The sequence below is a fragment of the Mytilus californianus genome, unplaced genomic scaffold (assembly GCF_021869535.1).
Source record: "Mytilus californianus isolate M0D057914Y unplaced genomic scaffold, xbMytCali1.0.p SCAF_3, whole genome shotgun sequence".
Taxonomy (NCBI): Eukaryota; Metazoa; Mollusca; class Bivalvia; order Mytilida; family Mytilidae; genus Mytilus; species Mytilus californianus.
The window spans coordinates 33,653,870-33,680,512 of NW_026262679.1; the positions used below are offsets into that span (position 1 = coordinate 33,653,870).

Below are 26,643 nucleotides of genomic sequence, written 5' to 3' on the forward strand. Positions count from 1 at the left end.
TTTTGTTACCAAACACATATAAAAAGAGTTAAAAGTACAATTATAATGACAAAATACCTACATGATACGAATCTTCGTGTGCTATATACCATGAAAGCATCTTCATTGTCTAGGAGTGTAACATATTTAGGCTGTATCTATAACAAAACCAAATCATCAATTAGTATCAACTTCAAATAGAGACTATTGGCTGTTGCAATTAATTCAAAATTAATATGATGCATTTTTTATGACAAATCCTAATTTGAAGACAAGTATATAAACAATTTCTATACATTATCATTAATATAAACCTATAATGGTTTACTTTTATAAATTGTAACTTGGATGGAGGGTTGTCTCATTGGTACTCATACCACATCTTCCTATATCTATTCATAAGAGTATAAATTTGAATAAAAGAAATTTTAAACCAATTTGTAATCAAATCTAATTTAAGCTGCTGTTCCAGGGAAAACTGATTTTTGTTACCTGAAAACCATATAAACATAGTTTAAAGTACAATTAAAAATACCAAATACCTACATGCTACATATCCAGATGTGTCATCAATCTACCATGAAACCATCTTCATTGTCTAGGAGTGTAACATATTTAGGCTGTATCTATAACAAAACCAAATCATCAATTAGTATCAGCTTCAAATAGAGACTATTGGCTGTTGCAACAATTATAAAATAAATGTCACTCATTTTATGTTAAATCCTAAATTGGACACAAGAATATTTACAATTACTACGCATTCATGTTAAAATTTACTTCACTAGATTATAAATTTGAACAAAAGAAATATGTACACTAATTTGAAGTAAAATTTTATTTAAGCTGTTGTTCCAGGGAAAACTGATATTTATTACCCAATACATATAAACATAGTCTTAAAGTACAATTGTAATGACTAAATACCTACACGTTAAACATCCTAATGTGCCATCTACCATGAAACCATCTTCATTGTGTGGGAGTGGAACATATCTGGGCTGTATCTGTTATAAAAGAAAAAATATAAATTAGCATCAGCTTTAGATAGAGAATATTTAATGGCTGTTGAAAAAATTAAAAAATTAATGTGATTCATGTTTTATGTCAAATCTTAAATTACGGACACTTAATTTACAATTACTCTTTCATTCTTATTAAAATATTCCACATTTGAAATTCGAATAAAAGATATTTTAGACCAATTTGTAATAAAATTTTAAGCTATTGTTTCAGTGAAAACAGATTTTTATTGACTTCCAAATATTAACATAGTTTTAAGTACAATTGTAATGACCAAATACTTACATGTTGACTCTTCCTATCTGCCATGAATCCATCTTCTCTGTCTAGGAGTGCAACATATTTAGATGTATCTTTAACAAAAACTATAAATTAATATCAGCTTTACATACAGACTATTTGCTGTTGCAATTTTTTCAGAATTTAATCTTTTGCATGTTGAACAAGAATATTTATAATTACTATACATTCCATTAAGAATATATTTCATTAGAGTATATATTTGAAGAAATTTTTTTTGAGACCAATTTGTAATAAAGTTTCAAATTGGTTGATAATGAAATAGAGCCAGACAAAAAACTAAATACATTTTACCATAAACACAAGTTTTCATCATACTATGTAATCAGCTCTGCTGGGGGATCTGCTTTTACGAGATTAGCGCCCATTAAATTCATCAATGTTATATCAAAATCTGAAGTTTGCTCTCTGCAGAGGTCTGCTTTTACGAGACCCATTTTAACATAAAGCATCTTTTTGTCAAACTTTTCAGGAAAAAACGGATTTTTATTACCTAACAAACATAAACATAGTTTTAAGAACAATTGTAATGACCAAATACCTACATGTGCAACATCCTAATGTGTGAAAGCATCTTTCATGGTATAGGAGTGTTACATATTTAGGCTGTATAATCTGTAACAAAAACAAAAATTATTAATTAGTTTCTGCTTTAAATCCAGACTTTTTGCTGTTGCAATCAATTCAGAAAATAATGTGATGCATGTTTTATGTTAAATCCCAAATTAGAGAAAAGTATATAATTACAATTACTATACATTCTTATTAAAATATTCAGCATTAGAGTATAAATTTGAATGAAAGAAATTTTAGACCAATTTGTTAAAAAGCTTCAATCTGTTGTTTCAGGAAAAAACTGTTTTTTATTACCTAACAAGTATTAATATAGTTTTAAGGAAAATTGTAATGACCAAATACCTACATGTGACTTATCCTAATGTGCATCTGCAATGGAAGCATCTTTCATGGTATAGGAGTCTTACATATTTAGGCTGTATCTGTAATGAAAACAAAAAAATATACATTTATATCAGCTTTCAATCCAGACTATTTGCTGTTGCAATCAATTCAGAAATTAATGTGATGCATGTTGTATGTCAAATCCTTAATTGGAGACAAGAATTTTTACAATCACTATACATTCTTATTAAAATATATCTCATTACAGTGAATATTTCAATAAATGAAATGTAGGACCAATTTGTAATAAAATTTCAAGCTGTTGTTCCAGGAAAAACTGATTTTTATTACCTAACAAATATAAACATAGTTTTAAGAACAATTGTTATGAATAAATACCTACATGTGAGTAATCCTAATGTGCTATCTGCAATGGAAGCATCTTTCATGGTAAAGGAGTCTTACATATTTAGGCTGTATCTGTTAACAAAAACAAATATTTTAAATTAGTTTCAGCTTCAAAATCAAAGCTATTTGCTGTTGCAATCAATTCAGAAATTAATGTTATGCATCTTTGATGTCAAATCCTAAATTGGAGACGTATATTTACAATAACTATACATTCTTATTAAAATATACTTCATTAGGATATAAATAGGAATAAAAGAAATTTTAGACCAATTTGTTATAAAGCTTCAATCTGTTGTTTCAGTGAAAACTGATTTTTAATGCCTAACAAATACTAGAGGCTTCAAGGAGCCTGTGTTGCTCACCTGATATTTTTATTTACAATTGATGCATGAAATAATGCAACCGTTATACATTTGCTTTAGTTTCAGAGATATAAGTCAAAAACTGCATTTTCCCCCTAAGTTCTACTTTTAGCCATGTCTGACATGTTGGTTGGCAGGCAGGGTCATCGGACACATTTTTTAAACTAGATACCCCAGTGATCATTGTGGCCAAGTTTGGTTAAATTTGTCTCAGTTGTTTCAGGAGAGAATATTTTTGTAAAAGACTACAAAAATTTACGAATAATTGTTAAATTTGACTTTAAAGGGCAATAACTCCTTTTGAGGTCAATTGACCATATTGGTCATGTTGACTTATTTGTAGATCTGCCTTTGCTGAACATTATTGCTGTTTACAGTTTATCTCTATCTATAATAATATTCAAGATAACAAAAAAACTGCAAAATTTCCTTAAAATTACTAATTCAGGGGCAGCAACCCAACAACGGCTTGTCTGATTCATCTGAAAATTTCAGGGCAGATAGATCTTAACCTGATAAACATTTTTACCCGTTGTCAGATTTGTTCTAAATGCTTTAGTTTCAGAGATATAAGCCAAAAACTGCATTTTACCCCTATGTTCTATTTTTAGCCATGTCGGCCGTCTTGGTTGGCAGGCGGGGTCATCGGACACATTTTTTTAAACTTGATACCCTAGAGATGATTGTGGCCAAGTTTGGTTAAATTTTGCCCAGTAGTGTCAGAAGATTTTTGTATTAACGGACGACGACGACGGACGCCAAGTGATGAGAAAAGCTCACCTGGCCCAAACCAAAGGGGCCAGGTGAGCTAATAAACCTAGTTTAAAGAAAAGAATTGTAATGAATAAATACCTACATGTGACATCCTAATGTGTGCTATCTACAATGAAACCATCTTCATTGTGGAAGAGTGTAACATATTTAGGCTGTATCTGTAATAAAAACAAAAATTGTAAATTAGTTTCAGCTTTAAATAGGGAATATTTGCTGTTGCAATCAATTCAGAAATTAATGTGATGCATGTTTTATGCCAAATCCTAAATTGGAGACTAGTCTAGAATATTTACAATTACTTAACTTATTACAGTAAATATTTGAATAAAAGAAATGTTCGACAAATTTGTAATATTATTTCAAATTGTTGTTCAAGGGGAAAACTGATTTTTGTTACCAAACACATATAAAAAGAGTTAAAAGTACAATTATAATGACAAAATACCTACATGATACGAATCTTCGTGTGCTATATACCATGAAAGCATCTTCATTGTCTAGGAGTGTAACATATTTAGGCTGTATCTATAACAAAACCAAATCATCAATTAGTATCAACTTCAAATAGAGACTATTGGCTGTTGCAATTAATTCAAAATTAATATGATGCATTTTTTATGACAAATTCTTATTTGAAGACAAGTATATAAACAATTTCTATACATTATCATTAATATAAACCTATAATGGTTTACTTTTATAAATTGTAACTTGGATGGAGAGTTGTCTCATTGGCACTCATACCACATCTTCCTATATCTATTCATAAGAGTATAAATTTGAATAAAAGAAATTTTAAACCAATTTGTAATCAAATCTAATTTAAGCTGCTGTTCCAGGGAAAACTGATTTTTGTTACCTGAAAACCATATAAACATAGTTTAAAGTACAATTAAAAATACCAAATACCTACATGCTACGTATCCAGATGTGTCATCAATCTACCATGAAACCATCTTCATTGTCTAGGAGTGTAACATATTTAGGCTGTATCTATAACAAAACCAAATCATCAATTAGTATCAGCTTCAAATAGAGACTATTGGCTGTTGCAACAATTATAAAATAAATGTCACTCATTTTATGTTAAATCCTAAATTGGACAAAAGAATATTTACAATTACTACGCATTCATGTTAAAATTTACTTCACTAGATTATAAATTTGAACAAAAGAAATATGTACACTAATTTGAAGTAAAATTTTATTTAAGCTGTTGTTCCAGGGAAAACTGATATTTATTACCCAATACATATAAACATAGTCTTAAAGTACAATTGTAATGACTAAATACCTACACGTTAAACATCCTAATGTGCCATCTACCATGAAACCATCTTCATTGTGTGGGAGTGGAACATATCTGGGCTGTATCTGTTATAAAAGAAAAAATATAAATTAGCATCAGCTTTAGATAGAGAATATTTAATGGCTGTTGAAAAAATTAAAAAATTAATGTGATTCATGTTTTATGTCAAATCTTAAATTACGGACACTTAATTTACAATTACTCTTTCATTCTTATTAAAATATTCCACATTTGAAATTCGAATAAAAGATATTTTAGACCAATTTGTAATAAAATTTTAAGCTATTGTTTCAGTGAAAACAGATTTTTATTGACTTCCAAATATTAACATAGTTTTAAGTACAATTGTAATGACCAAATACTTACATGTTGACTCTTCCTATCTGCCATGAATCCATCTTCTCTGTCTAGGAGTGCAACATATTTAGATGTATCTTTAACAAAAACTATAAATTAATATCAGCTTTACATACAGACTATTTGCTGTTGCAATTTTTTCAGAATTTAATCTTTTGCATGTTGAACAAGAATATTTATAATTACTATACATTCCATTAAGAATATATTTCATTAGAGTATATATTTGAAGAAATTTTTTTTGAGACCAATTTGTAATAAAGTTTCAAATTGGTTGATAATGAAATAGAGCCAGACAAAAAACTAAATACATTTTACCATAAACACAAGTTTTCATCATACTATGTAATCAGCTCTGCTGGGGGATCTGCTTTTACGAGATTAGCGCCCATTAAATTCATCAATGTTATATCAAAATCTGAAGTTTGCTCTCTGCAGAGGTCTGCTTTTACGAGACCCATTTTAACATAAAGCATCTTTTTGTCAAACTTTTCAGGAAAAAACGGATTTTTATTACCTAACAAACATAAACATAGTTTTAAGAACAATTGTAATGACCAAATACCTACATGTGCAACATCCTAATGTGTGAAAGCATCTTTCATGGTATAGGAGTGTTACATATTTAGGCTGTATAATCTGTAACAAAAACAAAAATTATTAATTAGTTTCTGCTTTAAATCCAGACTTTTTGCTGTTGCAATCAATTCAGAAAATAATGTGATGCATGTTTTATGTTAAATCCCAAATTAGAGAAAAGTATATAATTACAATTACTATACATTCTTATTAAAATATTCAGCATTAGAGTATAAATTTGAATGAAAGAAATTTTAGACCAATTTGTTAAAAAGCTTCAATCTGTTGTTTCAGGAAAAAACTGTTTTTTATTACCTAACAAGTATTAATATAGTTTTAAGGAAAATTGTAATGACCAAATACCTACATGTGACTTATCCTAATGTGCATCTGCAATGGAAGCATCTTTCATGGTATAGGAGTCTTACATATTTAGGCTGTATCTGTAATGAAAACAAAAAAATATACATTTATATCAGCTTTCAATCCAGACTATTTGCTGTTGCAATCAATTCAGAAATTAATGTGATGCATGTTGTATGTCAAATCCTTAATTGGAGACAAGAATTTTTACAATCACTATACATTCTTATTAAAATATATCTCATTACAGTGAATATTTCAATAAATGAAATGTAGGACCAATTTGTAATAAAATTTCAAGCTGTTGTTCCAGGAAAAACTGATTTTTATTACCTAACAAATATAAACATAGTTTTAAGAACAATTGTTATGAATAAATACCTACATGTGAGTAATCCTAATGTGCTATCTGCAATGGAAGCATCTTTCATGGTAAAGGAGTCTTACATATTTAGGCTGTATCTGTTAACAAAAACAAATATTTTAAATTAGTTTCAGCTTCAAAATCAAAGCTATTTGCTGTTGCAATCAATTCAGAAATTAATGTTATGCATCTTTGATGTCAAATCCTAAATTGGAGACGTATATTTACAATAACTATACATTCTTATTAAAATATACTTCATTAGGATATAAATAGGAATAAAAGAAATTTTAGACCAATTTGTTATAAAGCTTCAATCTGTTGTTTCAGTGAAAACTGATTTTTAATGCCTAACAAATACTAGAGGCTTCAAGGAGCCTGTGTTGCTCACCTGATATTTTTATTTACAATTGATGCATGAAATAATGCAACCGTTATACATTTGCTTTAGTTTCAGAGATATAAGTCAAAAACTGCATTTTCCCCCTAAGTTCTACTTTTAGCCATGTCTGACATGTTGGTTGGCAGGCAGGGTCATCGGACACATTTTTTAAACTAGATACCCCAGTGATCATTGTGGCCAAGTTTGGTTAAATTTGTCTCAGTTGTTTCAGGAGAGAATATTTTTGTAAAAGACTACAAAAATTTACGAATAATTGTTAAATTTGACTTTAAAGGGCAATAACTCCTTTTGAGGTCAATTGACCATATTGGTCATGTTGACTTATTTGTAGATCTGCCTTTGCTGAACATTATTGCTGTTTACAGTTTATCTCTATCTATAATAATATTCAAGATAACAAAAAAACTGCAAAATTTCCTTAAAATTACTAATTCAGGGGCAGCAACCCAACAACGGCTTGTCTGATTCATCTGAAAATTTCAGGGCAGATAGATCTTAACCTGATAAACATTTTTACCCGTTGTCAGATTTGTTCTAAATGCTTTAGTTTCAGAGATATAAGCCAAAAACTGCATTTTACCCCTATGTTCTATTTTTAGCCATGTCGGCCGTCTTGGTTGGCAGGCGGGGTCATCGGACACATTTTTTTAAACTTGATACCCTAGAGATGATTGTGGCCAAGTTTGGTTAAATTTTGCCCAGTAGTGTCAGAAGATTTTTGTATTAACGGACGACGACGACGGACGCCAAGTGATGAGAAAAGCTCACCTGGCCCAAACCAAAGGGGCCAGGTGAGCTAATAAACCTAGTTTAAAGAAAAGAATTGTAATGAATAAATACCTACATGTGACATCCTAATGTGTGCTATCTACAATGAAACCATCTTCATTGTGGAAGAGTGTAACATATTTAGGCTGTATCTGTAATAAAAACAAAAATTGTAAATTAGTTTCAGCTTTAAATAGGGAATATTTGCTGTTGCAATCAATTCAGAAATTAATGTGATGCATGTTTTATGCCAAATCCTAAATTGGAGACTAGTCTAGAATATTTACAATTACTTAACTTATTACAGTAAATATTTGAATAAAAGAAATGTTCGACAAATTTGTAATATTATTTCAAATTGTTGTTCAAGGGGAAAACTGATTTTTGTTACCAAACACATATAAAAAGAGTTAAAAGTACAATTATAATGACAAAATACCTACATGATACGAATCTTCGTGTGCTATATACCATGAAAGCATCTTCATTGTCTAGGAGTGTAACATATTTAGGCTGTATCTATAACAAAACCAAATCATCAATTAGTATCAACTTCAAATAGAGACTATTGGCTGTTGCAATTAATTCAAAATTAATATGATGCATTTTTTATGACAAATCCTAATTTGAAGACAAGTATATAAACAATTTCTATACATTATCATTAATATAAACATAATGGTTTACTTTTATAAATTGTAACTTGGATGGAGAGTTGTCTCATTGGTACTCATACCACATCTTCCTATATCTATTCATAAGAGTATAAATTTGAATAAAAGAAATTTTAAACCAATTTGTAATCAAATCTAATTTAAGCTGCTGTTCCAGGGAAAACTGATTTTTGTTACCTGCAAACCATATAAACATAGTTTAAAGTACAATTAAAAATACCAAATACCTACATGCTACGTATCCAGATGTGTCATCAATCTACCATGAAACCATCTTCATTGTCTAGGAGTGTAACATATTTAGGCTGTATCTATAACAAAACCAAATCATCAATTAGTATCAGCTTCAAATAGAGACTATTGGCTGTTGCAACAATTATAAAATAAATGTCACTCATTTTATGTTAAATCCTAAATTGGACAAAAGAATATTTACAATTACTACGCATTCATGTTAAAATTTACTTCACTAGATTATAAATTTGAACAAAAGAAATATGTACACTAATTTGAGGTAAAAATTTATTTAAGCTGTTGTTCCAGGGAAAACTGATATTTATTACCCAACACATATAAACATAGTCTTAAAGTACAATTGTAATGACTAAATACCTACACGTTAAACATCCTAATGTGCCATCTACCGTGAAACCATCTTCATTGTGTGGGAGTGGAACATATCTGGGCTGTATCTGTTATAAAAGAAAAAATATAAATTAGCATCAGCTTTAGATAGAGAATATTTAATGGCTGTTGAAAAAATTAAAAAATTAATGTGATTCATGTTTTATGTCAAATCTTAAATTACGGACACTTAATTTACAATTACTCTTTCATTCTTATTAAAATATTCCACATTTGAAATTCGAATAAAAGATATTTTAGACCAATTTGTAATAAAATTTTAAGCTATTGTTTCAGTGAAAACAGATTTTTATTGACTTCCAAATATTAACATAGTTTTAAGTACAATTGTAATGACCAAATACTTACATGTTGACTCTTCCTATCTGCCATGAATCCATCTTCTCTGTCTAGGAGTGCAACATATTTAGATGTATCTTTAACAAAAACTATAAATTAATATCAGCTTTACATACAGACTATTTGCTGTTGCAATTTTTTCAGAATTTAATCTTTTGCATGTTGGACAAGAATATTTATAATTACTATACATTCCATTAAGAATATATTTCATTAGAGTATATATTTGAAGAAATTTTTTTTGAGACCAATTTGTAATAAAGTTTCAAATTGGTTGATAATGAAATAGAGCCAGACAAAAAACTAAATACATTTTACCATAAACACAAGTTTTCATCATACTATGTAATCAGCTCTGCTGGGGGATCTGCTTTTACGAGATTAGCGCCCATTAAATTCATCAATGTTATATCAAAATCTGAAGTTTGCTCTCTGCAGAGGTCTGCTTTTACGAGACCCATTTTAACATAGAGCATCTTTTTGTCAAACTGTTCAGGAAAAAATGATTTTTATTACCTAACAAACATAAACATAGTTTTAAGAACAATTGTAATGACCAAATACCTACATGTGCAACATCCTAATGTGTGAAAGCATCTTTCATGGTATAGGAGTGTTACATATTTAGGCTGTATAATCTGTAACAAAAACAAAAATTATTAATTAGTTTCTGCTTTAAATCCAGACTTTTTGCTGTTGCAATCAATTCAGAAAATAATGTGATGCATGTTTTATGTTAAATCCCAAATTAGAGAAAAGTATATAATTACAATTACTATACATTCTTAAAATATTCAGCATTAGAGTATAAATTTGAATGAAAGAAATTTTAGACCAATTTGTTAAAAAGCTTCAATCTGTTGTTTCAGGAAAAAACTGTTTTTTATTACCTAACAAGTATTAATATAGTTTTAAGGAAAATTGTAATGACCAAATACCTACATGTGACTTATCCTAATGTGCATCTGCAATGGAAGCATCTTTCATGGTATAGGAGTCTTACATATTTAGGCTGTATCTGTAATGAAAACAAAAAAATATACATTTATATCAGCTTTCAATCCAGACTATTTGCTGTTGCAATCAATTCAGAAATTAATGTGATGCATGTTGTATGTCAAATCCTTAATTGGAGACAAGAATTTTTACAATCACTATACATTCTTATTAAAATATATCTCATTACAGTGAATATTTCAATAAATGAAATGTAGGACCAATTTGTAATAAAATTTCAAGCTGTTGTTCCAGGAAAAACTGATTTTTATTACCTAACAAATATAAACATAGTTTTAAGAACAATTGTTATGAATAAATACCTACATGTGAGTAATCCTAATGTGCTATCTGCAATGGAAGCATCTTTCATGGTAAAGGAGTCTTACATATTTAGGCTGTATCTGTTAACAAAAACAAATATTTTAAATTAGTTTCAGCTTCAAAATCAAAGCTATTTGCTGTTGCAATCAATTCAGAAATTAATGTTATGCATCTTTGATGTCAAATCCTAAATTGGAGACATATATTTACAATAACTATACGTTCTTATTAAAATATACTTCATAAGGATATAAATAGGAATAAAAGAAATTTTAGACCAATTTGTTATAAAGCTTCAATCTGTTGTTTCAGTGAAAACTGATTTTTAATGCCTAACAAATACTAGAGGCTTCAAGGAGCCTGTGTTGCTCACCTGATATTTTTATTTACAATTGATGCATGAAATAATGCAACCGTTATACATTTGCTTTAGTTTCAGAGATATAAGTCAAAAACTGCATTTTCCCCCTAAGTTCTACTTTTAGCCATGTCTGACATGTTGGTTGGCAGGCAGGGTCATTGGACACATTTTTTAAACAAGATACCCCAGTGATGATTGTGGCCAACTTTGGTTAAATTTGTCTCAGTTGTTTCAGGAGAGAATATTTTTGTAAAAGACTACAAAAATTTACGAATAATTGTTAAATTTGACTTTAAAGGGCAATAACTCCTTTTGAGGTCAATTGACCATATTGGTCATGTTGACTTATTTGTAGATCTGCCTTTGCTGAACATTATTGCTGTTTACAGTTTATCTCTATCTATAATAATATTCAAGATAACAAAAAAACTGCAAAATTTCCTTAAAATTACTAATTCAGGGGCAGCAACCCAACAACGGCTTGTCTGATTCATCTGAAAATTTCAGGGCAGATAGATCTTAACCTGTTAAACATTTTTACCCGTTGTCAGATTTGTTCTAAATGCTTTAGTTTCAGAGATATAAGCCAAAAACTGCATTTTACCCCTATGTTCTATTTTTAGCCATGTCGGCCGTCTTGGTTGGCAGGCGGGGTCATCGGACACATTTTTTTAAACTTGATACCCTAGAGATGATTGTGGCCAAGTTTGGTTAAATTTTGCCCAGTAGTGTCAGAAGATTTTTGTATTAACGGACGACGACGACGGACGCCAAGTGATGAGAAAAGCTCACCTGGCCCAAACCAAAGGGGCCAGGTGAACTAATAAACCTAGTTTAAAGAAAAGAATTGTAATGAATAAATACCTACATGTGACATCCTAATGTGTGCTATCTACAATGAAACCATCTTCATTGTGGAAGAGTGTAACATATTTAGGCTGTATCTGTAATAAAAACAAAAATTGTAAATTAGTTTCAGCTTTAAATAGGGAATATTTGCTGTTGCAATCAATTCAGAAATTAATGTGATGCATGTTTTATGCCAAATCCTAAATTGGAGACTAGTCTAGAATATTTACAATTACTTAACTTATTACAGTAAATATTTGAATAAAAGAAATGTTCGACAAATTTGTAATATTATTTCAAATTGTTGTTCAAGGGGAAAACTGATTTTTGTTACCAAACACATATAAAAAGAGTTAAAAGTACAATTATAATGACAAAATACCTACATGATACGAATCTTCGTGTGCTATATACCATGAAAGCATCTTCATTGTCTAGGAGTGTAACATATTTAGGCTGTATCTATAACAAAACCAAATCATCAATTAGTATCAACTTCAAATAGAGACTATTGGCTGTTGCAATTAATTCAAAATTAATATGATGCATTTTTTATGACAAATTCTTATTTGAAGACAAGTATATAAACAATTTCTATACATTATCATTAATATAAACCTATAATGGTTTACTTTTATAAATTGTAACTTGGATGGAGAGTTGTCTCATTGGCACTCATACCACATCTTCCTATATCTATTCATAAGAGTATAAATTTGAATAAAAGAAATTTTAAACCAATTTGTAATCAAATCTAATTTAAGCTGCTGTTCCAGGGAAAACTGATTTTTGTTACCTGAAAACCATATAAACATAGTTTAAAGTACAATTAAAAATACCAAATACCTACATGCTACGTATCCAGATGTGTCATCAATCTACCATGAAACCATCTTCATTGTCTAGGAGTGTAACATATTTAGGCTGTATCTATAACAAAACCAAATCATCAATTAGTATCAGCTTCAAATAGAGACTATTGGCTGTTGCAACAATTATAAAATAAATGTCACTCATTTTATGTTAAATCCTAAATTGGACAAAAGAATATTTACAATTACTACGCATTCATGTTAAAATTTACTTCACTAGATTATAAATTTGAACAAAAGAAATATGTACACTAATTTGAAGTAAAATTTTATTTAAGCTGTTGTTCCAGGGAAAACTGATATTTATTACCCAATACATATAAACATAGTCTTAAAGTACAATTGTAATGACTAAATACCTACACGTTAAACATCCTAATGTGCCATCTACCATGAAACCATCTTCATTGTGTGGGAGTGGAACATATCTGGGCTGTATCTGTTATAAAAGAAAAAATATAAATTAGCATCAGCTTTAGATAGAGAATATTTAATGGCTGTTGAAAAAATTAAAAAATTAATGTGATTCATGTTTTATGTCAAATCTTAAATTACGGACACTTAATTTACAATTACTCTTTCATTCTTATTAAAATATTCCACATTTGAAATTCGAATAAAAGATATTTTAGACCAATTTGTAATAAAATTTTAAGCTATTGTTTCAGTGAAAACAGATTTTTATTGACTTCCAAATATTAACATAGTTTTAAGTACAATTGTAATGACCAAATACTTACATGTTGACTCTTCCTATCTGCCATGAATCCATCTTCTCTGTCTAGGAGTGCAACATATTTAGATGTATCTTTAACAAAAACTATAAATTAATATCAGCTTTACATACAGACTATTTGCTGTTGCAATTTTTTCAGAATTTAATCTTTTGCATGTTGAACAAGAATATTTATAATTACTATACATTCCATTAAGAATATATTTCATTAGAGTATATATTTGAAGAAATTTTTTTTGAGACCAATTTGTAATAAAGTTTCAAATTGGTTGATAATGAAATAGAGCCAGACAAAAAACTAAATACATTTTACCATAAACACAAGTTTTCATCATACTATGTAATCAGCTCTGCTGGGGGATCTGCTTTTACGAGATTAGCGCCCATTAAATTCATCAATGTTATATCAAAATCTGAAGTTTGCTCTCTGCAGAGGTCTGCTTTTACGAGACCCATTTTAACATAAAGCATCTTTTTGTCAAACTTTTCAGGAAAAAACGGATTTTTATTACCTAACAAACATAAACATAGTTTTAAGAACAATTGTAATGACCAAATACCTACATGTGCAACATCCTAATGTGTGAAAGCATCTTTCATGGTATAGGAGTGTTACATATTTAGGCTGTATAATCTGTAACAAAAACAAAAATTATTAATTAGTTTCTGCTTTAAATCCAGACTTTTTGCTGTTGCAATCAATTCAGAAAATAATGTGATGCATGTTTTATGTTAAATCCCAAATTAGAGAAAAGTATATAATTACAATTACTATACATTCTTATTAAAATATTCAGCATTAGAGTATAAATTTGAATGAAAGAAATTTTAGACCAATTTGTTAAAAAGCTTCAATCTGTTGTTTCAGGAAAAAACTGTTTTTTATTACCTAACAAGTATTAATATAGTTTTAAGGAAAATTGTAATGACCAAATACCTACATGTGACTTATCCTAATGTGCATCTGCAATGGAAGCATCTTTCATGGTATAGGAGTCTTACATATTTAGGCTGTATCTGTAATGAAAACAAAAAAATATACATTTATATCAGCTTTCAATCCAGACTATTTGCTGTTGCAATCAATTCAGAAATTAATGTGATGCATGTTGTATGTCAAATCCTTAATTGGAGACAAGAATTTTTACAATCACTATACATTCTTATTAAAATATATCTCATTACAGTGAATATTTCAATAAATGAAATGTAGGACCAATTTGTAATAAAATTTCAAGCTGTTGTTCCAGGAAAAACTGATTTTTATTACCTAACAAATATAAACATAGTTTTAAGAACAATTGTTATGAATAAATACCTACATGTGAGTAATCCTAATGTGCTATCTGCAATGGAAGCATCTTTCATGGTAAAGGAGTCTTACATATTTAGGCTGTATCTGTTAACAAAAACAAATATTTTAAATTAGTTTCAGCTTCAAAATCAAAGCTATTTGCTGTTGCAATCAATTCAGAAATTAATGTTATGCATCTTTGATGTCAAATCCTAAATTGGAGACATATATTTACAATAACTATACGTTCTTATTAAAATATACTTCATAAGGATATAAATAGGAATAAAAGAAATTTTAGACCAATTTGTTATAAAGCTTCAATCTGTTGTTTCAGTGAAAACTGATTTTTAATGCCTAACAAATACTAGAGGCTTCAAGGAGCCTGTGTTGCTCACCTGATATTTTTATTTACAATTGATGCATGAAATAATGCAACCGTTATACATTTGCTTTAGTTTCAGAGATATAAGTCAAAAACTGCATTTTCCCCCTAAGTTCTACTTTTAGCCATGTCTGACATGTTGGTTGGCAGGCAGGGTCATTGGACACATTTTTTAAACAAGATACCCCAGTGATGATTGTGGCCAACTTTGGTTAAATTTGTCTCAGTTGTTTCAGGAGAGAATATTTTTGTAAAAGACTACAAAAATTTACGAATAATTGTTAAATTTGACTTTAAAGGGCAATAACTCCTTTTGAGGTCAATTGACCATATTGGTCATGTTGACTTATTTGTAGATCTGCCTTTGCTGAACATTATTGCTGTTTACAGTTTATCTCTATCTATAATAATATTCAAGATAACAAAAAAACTGCAAAATTTCCTTAAAATTACTAATTCAGGGGCAGCAACCCAACAACGGCTTGTCTGATTCATCTGAAAATTTCAGGGCAGATAGATCTTAACCTGTTAAACATTTTTACCCGTTGTCAGATTTGTTCTAAATGCTTTAGTTTCAGAGATATAAGCCAAAAACTGCATTTTACCCCTATGTTCTATTTTTAGCCATGTCGGCCGTCTTGGTTGGCAGGCGGGGTCATCGGACACATTTTTTTAAACTTGATACCCTAGAGATGATTGTGGCCAAGTTTGGTTAAATTTTGCCCAGTAGTGTCAGAAGATTTTTGTATTAACGGACGACGACGACGGACGCCAAGTGATGAGAAAAGCTCACCTGGCCCAAACCAAAGGGGCCAGGTGAACTAATAAACCTAGTTTAAAGAAAAGAATTGTAATGAATAAATACCTACATGTGACATCCTAATGTGTGCTATCTACAATGAAACCATCTTCATTGTGGAAGAGTGTAACATATTTAGGCTGTATCTGTAATAAAAACAAAAATTGTAAATTAGTTTCAGCTTTAAATAGGGAATATTTGCTGTTGCAATCAATTCAGAAATTAATGTGATGCATGTTTTATGCCAAATCCTAAATTGGAGACTAGTCTAGAATATTTACAATTACTTAACTTATTACAGTAAATATTTGAATAAAAGAAATGTTCGACAAATTTGTAATATTATTTCAAATTGTTGTTCAAGGGGAAAACTGATTTTTGTTACCAAACACATATAAAAAGAGTTAAAAGTACAATTATAATGACAAAATACCTACATGATACGAATCTTCGTGTGCTATATACCATGAAAGCATCTTCATTGTCTAGGAGTGTAACATATTTAGGCTGTATCTATAACAAAACCAAATCATCAATTAGTATCAACTTCAAATAGAGACTATTGGCTGTTGCAATTAATTCAAAATTAATATGATGCATTTTTTATGACAAATTCTTATTTGAAGACAAGTATATAAACAATTTCTATACATTATCATTAATATAAACCTATAATGGTTTACTTTTATAAATTGTAACTTGGATGGAGAGTTGTCTCATTGGCACTCATACCACATCTTCCTATATCTATTCATAAGAGTATAAATTTGAATAAAAGAAATTTTAAACCAATTTGTAATCAAATCTAATTTAAGCTGCTGTTCCAGGGAAAACTGATTTTTGTTACCTGAAAACCATATAAACATAGTTTAAAGTACAATTAAAAATACCAAATACCTACATGCTACGTATCCAGATGTGTCATCAATCTACCATGAAACCATCTTCATTGTCTAGGAGTGTAACATATTTAGGCTGTATCTATAACAAAACCAAATCATCAATTAGTATCAGCTTCAAATAGAGACTATTGGCTGTTGCAACAATTATAAAATAAATGTCACTCATTTTATGTTAAATCCTAAATTGGACAAAAGAATATTTACAATTACTACGCATTCATGTTAAAATTTACTTCACTAGATTATAAATTTGAACAAAAGAAATATGTACACTAATTTGAAGTAAAATTTTATTTAAGCTGTTGTTCCAGGGAAAACTGATATTTATTACCCAATACATATAAACATAGTCTTAAAGTACAATTGTAATGACTAAATACCTACACGTTAAACATCCTAATGTGCCATCTACCATGAAACCATCTTCATTGTGTGGGAGTGGAACATATCTGGGCTGTATCTGTTATAAAAGAAAAAATATAAATTAGCATCAGCTTTAGATAGAGAATATTTAATGGCTGTTGAAAAAATTAAAAAATTAATGTGATTCATGTTTTATGTCAAATCTTAAATTACGGACACTTAATTTACAATTACTCTTTCATTCTTATTAAAATATTCCACATTTGAAATTCGAATAAAAGATATTTTAGACCAATTTGTAATAAAATTTTAAGCTATTGTTTCAGTGAAAACAGATTTTTATTGACTTCCAAATATTAACATAGTTTTAAGTACAATTGTAATGACCAAATACTTACATGTTGACTCTTCCTATCTGCCATGAATCCATCTTCTCTGTCTAGGAGTGCAACATATTTAGATGTATCTTTAACAAAAACTATAAATTAATATCAGCTTTACATACAGACTATTTGCTGTTGCAATTTTTTCAGAATTTAATCTTTTGCATGTTGAACAAGAATATTTATAATTACTATACATTCCATTAAGAATATATTTCATTAGAGTATATATTTGAAGAAATTTTTTTTGAGACCAATTTGTAATAAAGTTTCAAATTGGTTGATAATGAAATAGAGCCAGACAAAAAACTAAATACATTTTACCATAAACACAAGTTTTCATCATACTATGTAATCAGCTCTGCTGGGGGATCTGCTTTTACGAGATTAGCGCCCATTAAATTCATCAATGTTATATCAAAATCTGAAGTTTGCTCTCTGCAGAGGTCTGCTTTTACGAGACCCATTTTAACATAAAGCATCTTTTTGTCAAACTTTTCAGGAAAAAACGGATTTTTATTACCTAACAAACATAAACATAGTTTTAAGAACAATTGTAATGACCAAATACCTACATGTGCAACATCCTAATGTGTGAAAGCATCTTTCATGGTATAGGAGTGTTACATATTTAGGCTGTATAATCTGTAACAAAAACAAAAATTATTAATTAGTTTCTGCTTTAAATCCAGACTTTTTGCTGTTGCAATCAATTCAGAAAATAATGTGATGCATGTTTTATGTTAAATCCCAAATTAGAGAAAAGTATATAATTACAATTACTATACATTCTTATTAAAATATTCAGCATTAGAGTATAAATTTGAATGAAAGAAATTTTAGACCAATTTGTTAAAAAGCTTCAATCTGTTGTTTCAGGAAAAAACTGTTTTTTATTACCTAACAAGTATTAATATAGTTTTAAGGAAAATTGTAATGACCAAATACCTACATGTGACTTATCCTAATGTGCATCTGCAATGGAAGCATCTTTCATGGTATAGGAGTCTTACATATTTAGGCTGTATCTGTAATGAAAACAAAAAAATATACATTTATATCAGCTTTCAATCCAGACTATTTGCTGTTGCAATCAATTCAGAAATTAATGTGATGCATGTTGTATGTCAAATCCTTAATTGGAGACAAGAATTTTTACAATCACTATACATTCTTATTAAAATATATCTCATTACAGTGAATATTTCAATAAATGAAATGTAGGACCAATTTGTAATAAAATTTCAAGCTGTTGTTCCAGGAAAAACTGATTTTTATTACCTAACAAATATAAACATAGTTTTAAGAACAATTGTTATGAATAAATACCTACATGTGAGTAATCCTAATGTGCTATCTGCAATGGAAGCATCTTTCATGGTAAAGGAGTCTTACATATTTAGGCTGTATCTGTTAACAAAAACAAATATTTTAAATTAGTTTCAGCTTCAAAATCAAAGCTATTTGCTGTTGCAATCAATTCAGAAATTAATGTTATGCATCTTTGATGTCAAATCCTAAATTGGAGACGTATATTTACAATAACTATACATTCTTATTAAAATATACTTCATTAGGATATAAATAGGAATAAAAGAAATTTTAGACCAATTTGTTATAAAGCTTCAATCTGTTGTTTCAGTGAAAACTGATTTTTAATGCCTAACAAATACTAGAGGCTTCAAGGATCCTGTGTTGCTCACCTGATATTTTTATTTACAATTGATGCATGAAATAATGCAACCGTTATACATTTGCTTTAGTTTCAGAGATATAAGTCAAAAACTGCATTTTCCCCCTAAGTTCTACTTTTAGCCATGTCTGACATGTTGGTTGGCAGGCAGGGTCATCGGACACATTTTTTAAACTAGATACCCCAGTGATCATTGTGGCCAAGTTTGGTTAAATTTGTCTCAGTTGTTTCAGGAGAGAATATTTTTGTAAAAGACTACAAAAATTTACGAATAATTGTTAAATTTGACTTTAAAGGGCAATAACTCCTTTTGAGGTCAATTGACCATATTGGTCATGTTGACTTATTTGTAGATCTGCCTTTGCTGAACATTATTGCTGTTTACAGTTTATCTCTATCTATAATAATATTCAAGATAACAAAAAAACTGCAAAATTTCCTTAAAATTACTAATTCAGGGGCAGCAACCCAACAACGGCTTGTCTGATTCATCTGAAAATTTCAGGGCAGATAGATCTTAACCTGATAAACATTTTTACCCGTTGTCAGATTTGTTCTAAATGCTTTAGTTTCAGAGATATAAGCCAAAAACTGCATTTTACCCCTATGTTCTATTTTTAGCCATGTCGGCCGTCTTGGTTGGCAGGCGGGGTCATCGGACACATTTTTTTAAACTTGATACCCTAGAGATGATTGTGGCCAAGTTTGGTTAAATTTTGCCCAGTAGTGTCAGAAGATTTTTGTATTAACGGACGACGACGACGGACGCCAAGTGATGAGAAAAGCTCACCTGGCCCAAACCAAAGGGGCCAGGTGAGCTAATAAACCTAGTTTAAAGAAAAGAATTGTAATGAATAAATACCTACATGTGACATCCTAATGTGTGCTATCTACAATGAAACCATCTTCATTGTGGAAGAGTGTAACATATTTAGGCTGTATCTGTAATAAAATCAAAAATTGTAAATTAGTTTCAGCTTTAAATAGGGAATATTTGCTGTTGCAATCAATTCAGAAATTAATGTGATGCATGTTTTATGCCAAATCCTAAATTGGAGACTAGTCTAGAATATTTACAATTACTTAACTTATTACAGTAAATATTTGAATAAAAGAAATGTTCGACAAATTTGTAATATTATTTCAAATTGTTGTTCAAGGGGAAAACTGATTTTTGTTACCAAACACATATAAAAAGAGTTAAAAGTACAATTATAATGACAAAATACCTACATGATACGAATCTTCGTGTGCTATATACCATGAAAGCATCTTCATTGTCTAGGAGTGTAACATATTTAGGCTGTATCTATAACAAAACCAAATCATCAATTAGTATCAACTTCAAATAGAGACTATTGGCTGTTGCAATTAATTCAAAATTAATATGATGCATTTTTTATGACAAATCCTAATTTGAAGACAAGTATATAAACAATTTCTATACATTATCATTAATATAAACATAATGGTTTACTTTTATAAATTGTAACTTGGATGGAGAGTTGTCTCATTGGTACTCATACCACATCTTCCTATATCTATTCATAAGAGTATAAATTTGAATAAAAGAAATTTTAAACCAATTTGTAATCAAATCTAATTTAAGCTGCTGTTCCAGGGAAAACTGATTTTTGTTACCTGCAAACCATATAAACATAGTTTAAAGTACAATTAAAAATACCAAATACCTACATGCTACGTATCCAGATGTGTCATCAATCTACCATGAAACCATCTTCATTGTCTAGGAGTGTAACATATTTAGGCTGTATCTATAACAAAACCAAATCATCAATTAGTATCAGCTTCAAATAGAGACTATTGGCTGTTGCAACAATTATAAAATAAATGTCACTCATTTTATGTTAAATCCTAAATTGGACAAAAGAATATTTACAATTACTACGCATTCATGTTAAAATTTACTTCACTAGATTATAAATTTGAACAAAAGAAATATGTACACTAATTTGAGGTAAAAATTTATTTAAGCTGTTGTTCCAGGGAAAACTGATATTTATTACCCAACACATATAAACATAGTCTTAAAGTACAATTGTAATGACTAAATACCTACACGTTAAACATCCTAATGTGCCATCTACCGTGAAACCATCTTCATTGTGTGGGAGTGGAACATATCTGGGCTGTATCTGTTATAAAAGAAAAAATATAAATTAGCATCAGCTTTAGATAGAGAATATTTAATGGCTGTTGAAAAAATTAAAAAATTAATGTGATTCATGTTTTATGTCAAATCTTAAATTACGGACACTTAATTTACAATTACTCTTTCATTCTTATTAAAATATTCCACATTTGAAATTCGAATAAAAGATATTTTAGACCAATTTGTAATAAAATTTTAAGCTATTGTTTCAGTGAAAACAGATTTTTATTGACTTCCAAATATTAACATAGTTTTAAGTACAATTGTAATGACCAAATACTTACATGTTGACTCTTCCTATCTGCCATGAATCCATCTTCTCTGTCTAGGAGTGCAACATATTTAGATGTATCTTTAACAAAAACTATAAATTAATATCAGCTTTACATACAGACTATTTGCTGTTGCAATTTTTTCAGAATTTAATCTTTTGCATGTTGGACAAGAATATTTATAATTACTATACATTCCATTAAGAATATATTTCATTAGAGTATATATTTGAAGAAATTTTTTTTGAGACCAATTTGTAATAAAGTTTCAAATTGGTTGATAATGAAATAGAGCCAGACAAAAAACTAAATACATTTTACCATAAACACAAGTTTTCATCATACTATGTAATCAGCTCTGCTGGGGGATCTGCTTTTACGAGATTAGCGCCCATTAAATTCATCAATGTTATATCAAAATCTGAAGTTTGCTCTCTGCAGAGGTCTGCTTTTACGAGACCCATTTTAACATAAAGCATCTTTTTGTCAAACTGTTCAGGAAAAAATGATTTTTATTACCTAACAAACATAAACATAGTTTTAAGAACAATTGTAATGACCAAATACCTACATGTGCAACATCCTAATGTGTGAAAGCATCTTTCATGGTATAGGAGTGTTACATATTTAGGCTGTATAATCTGTAACAAAAACAAAAATTATTAATTAGTTTCTGCTTTAAATCCAGACTTTTTGCTGTTGCAATCAATTCAGAAAATAATGTGATGCATGTTTTATGTTAAATCCCAAATTAGAGAAAAGTATATAATTACAATTACTATACATTCTTAAAATATTCAGCATTAGAGTATAAATTTGAATGAAAGAAATTTTAGACCAATTTGTTAAAAAGCTTCAATCTGTTGTTTCAGGAAAAAACTGTTTTTTATTACCTAACAAGTATTAATATAGTTTTAAGGAAAATTGTAATGACCAAATACCTACATGTGACTTATCCTAATGTGCATCTGCAATGGAAGCATCTTTCATGGTATAGGAGTCTTACATATTTAGGCTGTATCTGTAATGAAAACAAAAAAATATACATTTATATCAGCTTTCAATCCAGACTATTTGCTGTTGCAATCAATTCAGAAATTAATGTGATGCATGTTGTATGTCAAATCCTTAATTGGAGACAAGAATTTTTACAATCACTATACATTCTTATTAAAATATATCTCATTACAGTGAATATTTCAATAAATGAAATGTAGGACCAATTTGTAATAAAATTTCAAGCTGTTGTTCCAGGAAAAACTGATTTTTATTACCTAACAAATATAAACATAGTTTTAAGAACAATTGTTATGAATAAATACCTACATGTGAGTAATCCTAATGTGCTATCTGCAATGGAAGCATCTTTCATGGTAAAGGAGTCTTACATATTTAGGCTGTATCTGTTAACAAAAACAAATATTTTAAATTAGTTTCAGCTTCAAAATCAAAGCTATTTGCTGTTGCAATCAATTCAGAAATTAATGTTATGCATCTTTGATGTCAAATCCTAAATTGGAGACATATATTTACAATAACTATACGTTCTTATTAAAATATACTTCATAAGGATATAAATAGGAATAAAAGAAATTTTAGACCAATTTGTTATAAAGCTTCAATCTGTTGTTTCAGTGAAAACTGATTTTTAATGCCTAACAAATACTAGAGGCTTCAAGGAGCCTGTGTTGCTCACCTGATATTTTTATTTACAATTGATGCATGAAATAATGCAACCGTTATACATTTGCTTTAGTTTCAGAGATATAAGTCAAAAACTGCATTTTCCCCCTAAGTTCTACTTTTAGCCATGTCTGACATGTTGGTTGGCAGGCAGGGTCATTGGACACATTTTTTAAACAAGATACCCCAGTGATGATTGTGGCCAACTTTGGTTAAATTTGTCTCAGTTGTTTCAGGAGAGAATATTTTTGTAAAAGACTACAAAAATTTACGAATAATTGTTAAATTTGACTTTAAAGGGCAATAACTCCTTTTGAGGTCAATTGACCATATTGGTCATGTTGACTTATTTGTAGATCTGCCTTTGCTGAACATTATTGCTGTTTACAGTTTATCTCTATCTATAATAATATTCAAGATAACAAAAAAACTGCAAAATTTCCTTAAAATTACTAATTCAGGGGCAGCAACCCAACAACGGCTTGTCTGATTCATCTGAAAATTTCAGGGCAGATAGATCTTAACCTGTTAAACATTTTTACCCGTTGTCAGATTTGTTCTAAATGCTTTAGTTTCAGAGATATAAGCCAAAAACTGCATTTTACCCCTATGTTCTATTTTTAGCCATGTCGGCCGTCTTGGTTGGCAGGCGGGGTCATCGGACACATTTTTTTAAACTTGATACCCTAGAGATGATTGTGGCCAAGTTTGGTTAAATTTTGCCCAGTAGTGTCAGAAGATTTTTGTATTAACGGACGACGACGACGGACGCCAAGTGATGAGAAAAGCTCACCTGGCCCAAACCAAAGGGGCCAGGTGAACTAATAAACCTAGTTTAAAGAAAAGAATTGTAATGAATAAATACCTACATGTGACATCCTAATGTGTGCTATCTACAATGAAACCATCTTCATTGTGGAAGAGTAACATATTTAGGCTGTATCTGTAATAAAAACAAAAATTGTAAATTAGTTTCAGCTTTAAATAGGGAATATTTGCTGTTGCAATCAATTCAGAAATTAATGTGATGCATGTTTTATGCCAAATCCTAAATTGGAGACTAGTCTAGAATATTTACAATTACTTAACTTATTACAGTAAATATTTGAATAAAAGAAATGTTCGACAAATTTGTAATATTATTTCAAATTGTTGTTCAAGGGGAAAACTGATTTTTGTTACCAAACACATATAAAAAGAGTTAAAAGTACAATTATAATGACAAAATACCTACATGATACGAATCTTCGTGTGCTATATACCATGAAAGCATCTTCATTGTCTAGGAGTGTAACATATTTAGGCTGTATCTATAACAAAACCAAATCATCAATTAGTATCAACTTCAAATAGAGACTATTGGCTGTTGCAATTAATTCAAAATTAATATGATGCATTTTTTATGACAAATCCTAATTTGAAGACAAGTATATAAACAATTTCTATACATTATCATTAATATAAACCTATAATGGTTTACTTTTATAAATTGTAACTTGGATGGAGAGTTGTCTCATTGGCACTCATACCACATCTTCCTATATCTATTCATAAGAGTATAAATTTGAATAAAAGAAATTTTAAACCAATTTGTAATCAAATCTAATTTAAGCTGCTGTTCCAGGGAAAACTGATTTTTGTTACCTGCAAACCATATAAACATAGTTTAAAGTACAATTAAAAATACCAAATACCTACATGCTACGTATCCAGATGTGTCATCAATCTACCATGAAACCATCTTCATTGTCTAGGAGTGTAACATATTTAGGCTGTATCTATAACAAAACCAAATCATCAATTAGTATCAGCTTCAAATAGAGACTATTGGCTGTTGCAACAATTATAAAATAAATGTCACTCATTTTATGTTAAATCCTAAATTGGACAAAAGAATATTTACAATTACTACGCATTCATGTTAAAATTTACTTCACTAGATTATAAATTTGAACAAAAGAAATATGTACACTAATTTGAGGTAAAAATTTATTTAAGCTGTTGTTCCAGGGAAAACTGATATTTATTACCCAACACATATAAACATAGTCTTAAAGTACAATTGTAATGACTAAATACCTACACGTTAAACATCCTAATGTGCCATCTACCATGAAACCATCTTCATTGTGTGGGAGTGGAACATATCTGGGCTGTATCTGTTATAAAAGAAAAAATATAAATTAGCATCAGCTTTAGATAGAGAATATTTAATGGCTGTTGAAAAAATTAAAAAATTAATGTGATTCATGTTTTATGTCAAATCTTAAATTACGGACACTTAATTTACAATTACTCTTTCATTCTTATTAAAATATTCCACATTTGAAATTCGAATAAAAGATATTTTAGACCAATTTGTAATAAAATTTTAAGCTATTGTTTCAGTGAAAACAGATTTTTATTGACTTCCAAATATTAACATAGTTTTAAGTACAATTGTAATGACCAAATACTTACATGTTGACTCTTCCTATCTGCCATGAATCCATCTTCTCTGTCTAGGAGTGCAACATATTTAAATGTATCTTTAACAAAAACTATAAATTAATATCAGCTTTACATACAGACTATTTGCTGTTGCAATTTTTTCAGAATTTAATCTTTTGCATGTTGGACAAGAATATTTATAATTACTATACATTCCATTAAGAATATATTTCATTAGAGTATATATTTGAAGAAATTTTTTTTGAGACCAATTTGTAATAAAGTTTCAAATTGGTTGATAATGAAATAGAGCCAGACAAAAAACTAAATACATTTTACCATAAACACAAGTTTTCATCATACTATGTAATCAGCTCTGCTGGGGGATCTGCTTTTACGAGATTAGCGCCCATTAAATTCATCAATGTTATATCAAAATCTGAAGTTTGCTCTCTGCAGAGGTCTGCTTTTACGAGACCCATTTTAACATAAAGCATCTTTTTGTCAAACTGTTCAGGAAAAAATGATTTTTATTACCTAACAAAACATAAACATAGTTTTAAGAACAATTGTAATGA

The 26,643-nt window shown here is 29.3% G+C and overlaps 2 long non-coding RNA genes across 24 annotated transcripts in view; both read right to left on the minus strand.

Moving 5' to 3' along the window:
• The window catches only part of LOC127734422 (uncharacterized), a 38,893-nt gene extending 25,133 nt beyond the window's left edge, over positions 1-13,760 (minus strand). For 2 of the 15 annotated variants that reach the window (XR_007997576.1, XR_007997577.1), the window contains exons 1-3: positions 5,425-5,492; positions 5,048-5,123; positions 4,663-4,742 (exon numbers count right to left, since the gene is read on the minus strand). This is a non-coding gene — a long non-coding RNA (uncharacterized LOC127734422). Of the gene's footprint in view, positions 1-61; positions 138-910; positions 987-1,287; positions 1,356-3,830; positions 3,908-4,198; positions 4,275-4,662; positions 4,743-5,047; positions 5,124-5,424; positions 5,493-7,967; positions 8,045-8,335; positions 8,412-8,797; positions 8,878-9,559; positions 9,628-12,098; positions 12,176-12,466; positions 12,543-12,930; positions 13,011-13,315; positions 13,392-13,692 lie in introns of those variants that run through there. The other 13 variants (XR_007997588.1, XR_007997578.1, XR_007997590.1 and 10 more) reach the window with 13 other exon arrangements.
• Positions 13,761-16,235: 2,475 nt separating this feature from the next.
• LOC127734420 (uncharacterized) lies at positions 16,236-26,161 on the minus strand. 9 transcript variants are annotated; one of them, XR_007997555.1, is made up of 5 exons: positions 26,096-26,161; positions 25,719-25,794; positions 17,068-17,147; positions 16,604-16,679; positions 16,236-16,312 (listed from the first exon to the last, which is right to left on the minus strand). It is a non-coding gene; the product is annotated as an uncharacterized LOC127734420 (long non-coding RNA). The 9 variants fall into 9 exon arrangements; XR_007997558.1 differs by lacking the exon at positions 17,068-17,147 and adding an exon at positions 21,203-21,282; XR_007997556.1 differs by lacking the exons at positions 16,604-16,679; positions 17,068-17,147 and adding exons at positions 20,741-20,816; positions 21,203-21,282.
• Between the last annotated feature and the right edge of the window lie 482 nt (positions 26,162-26,643).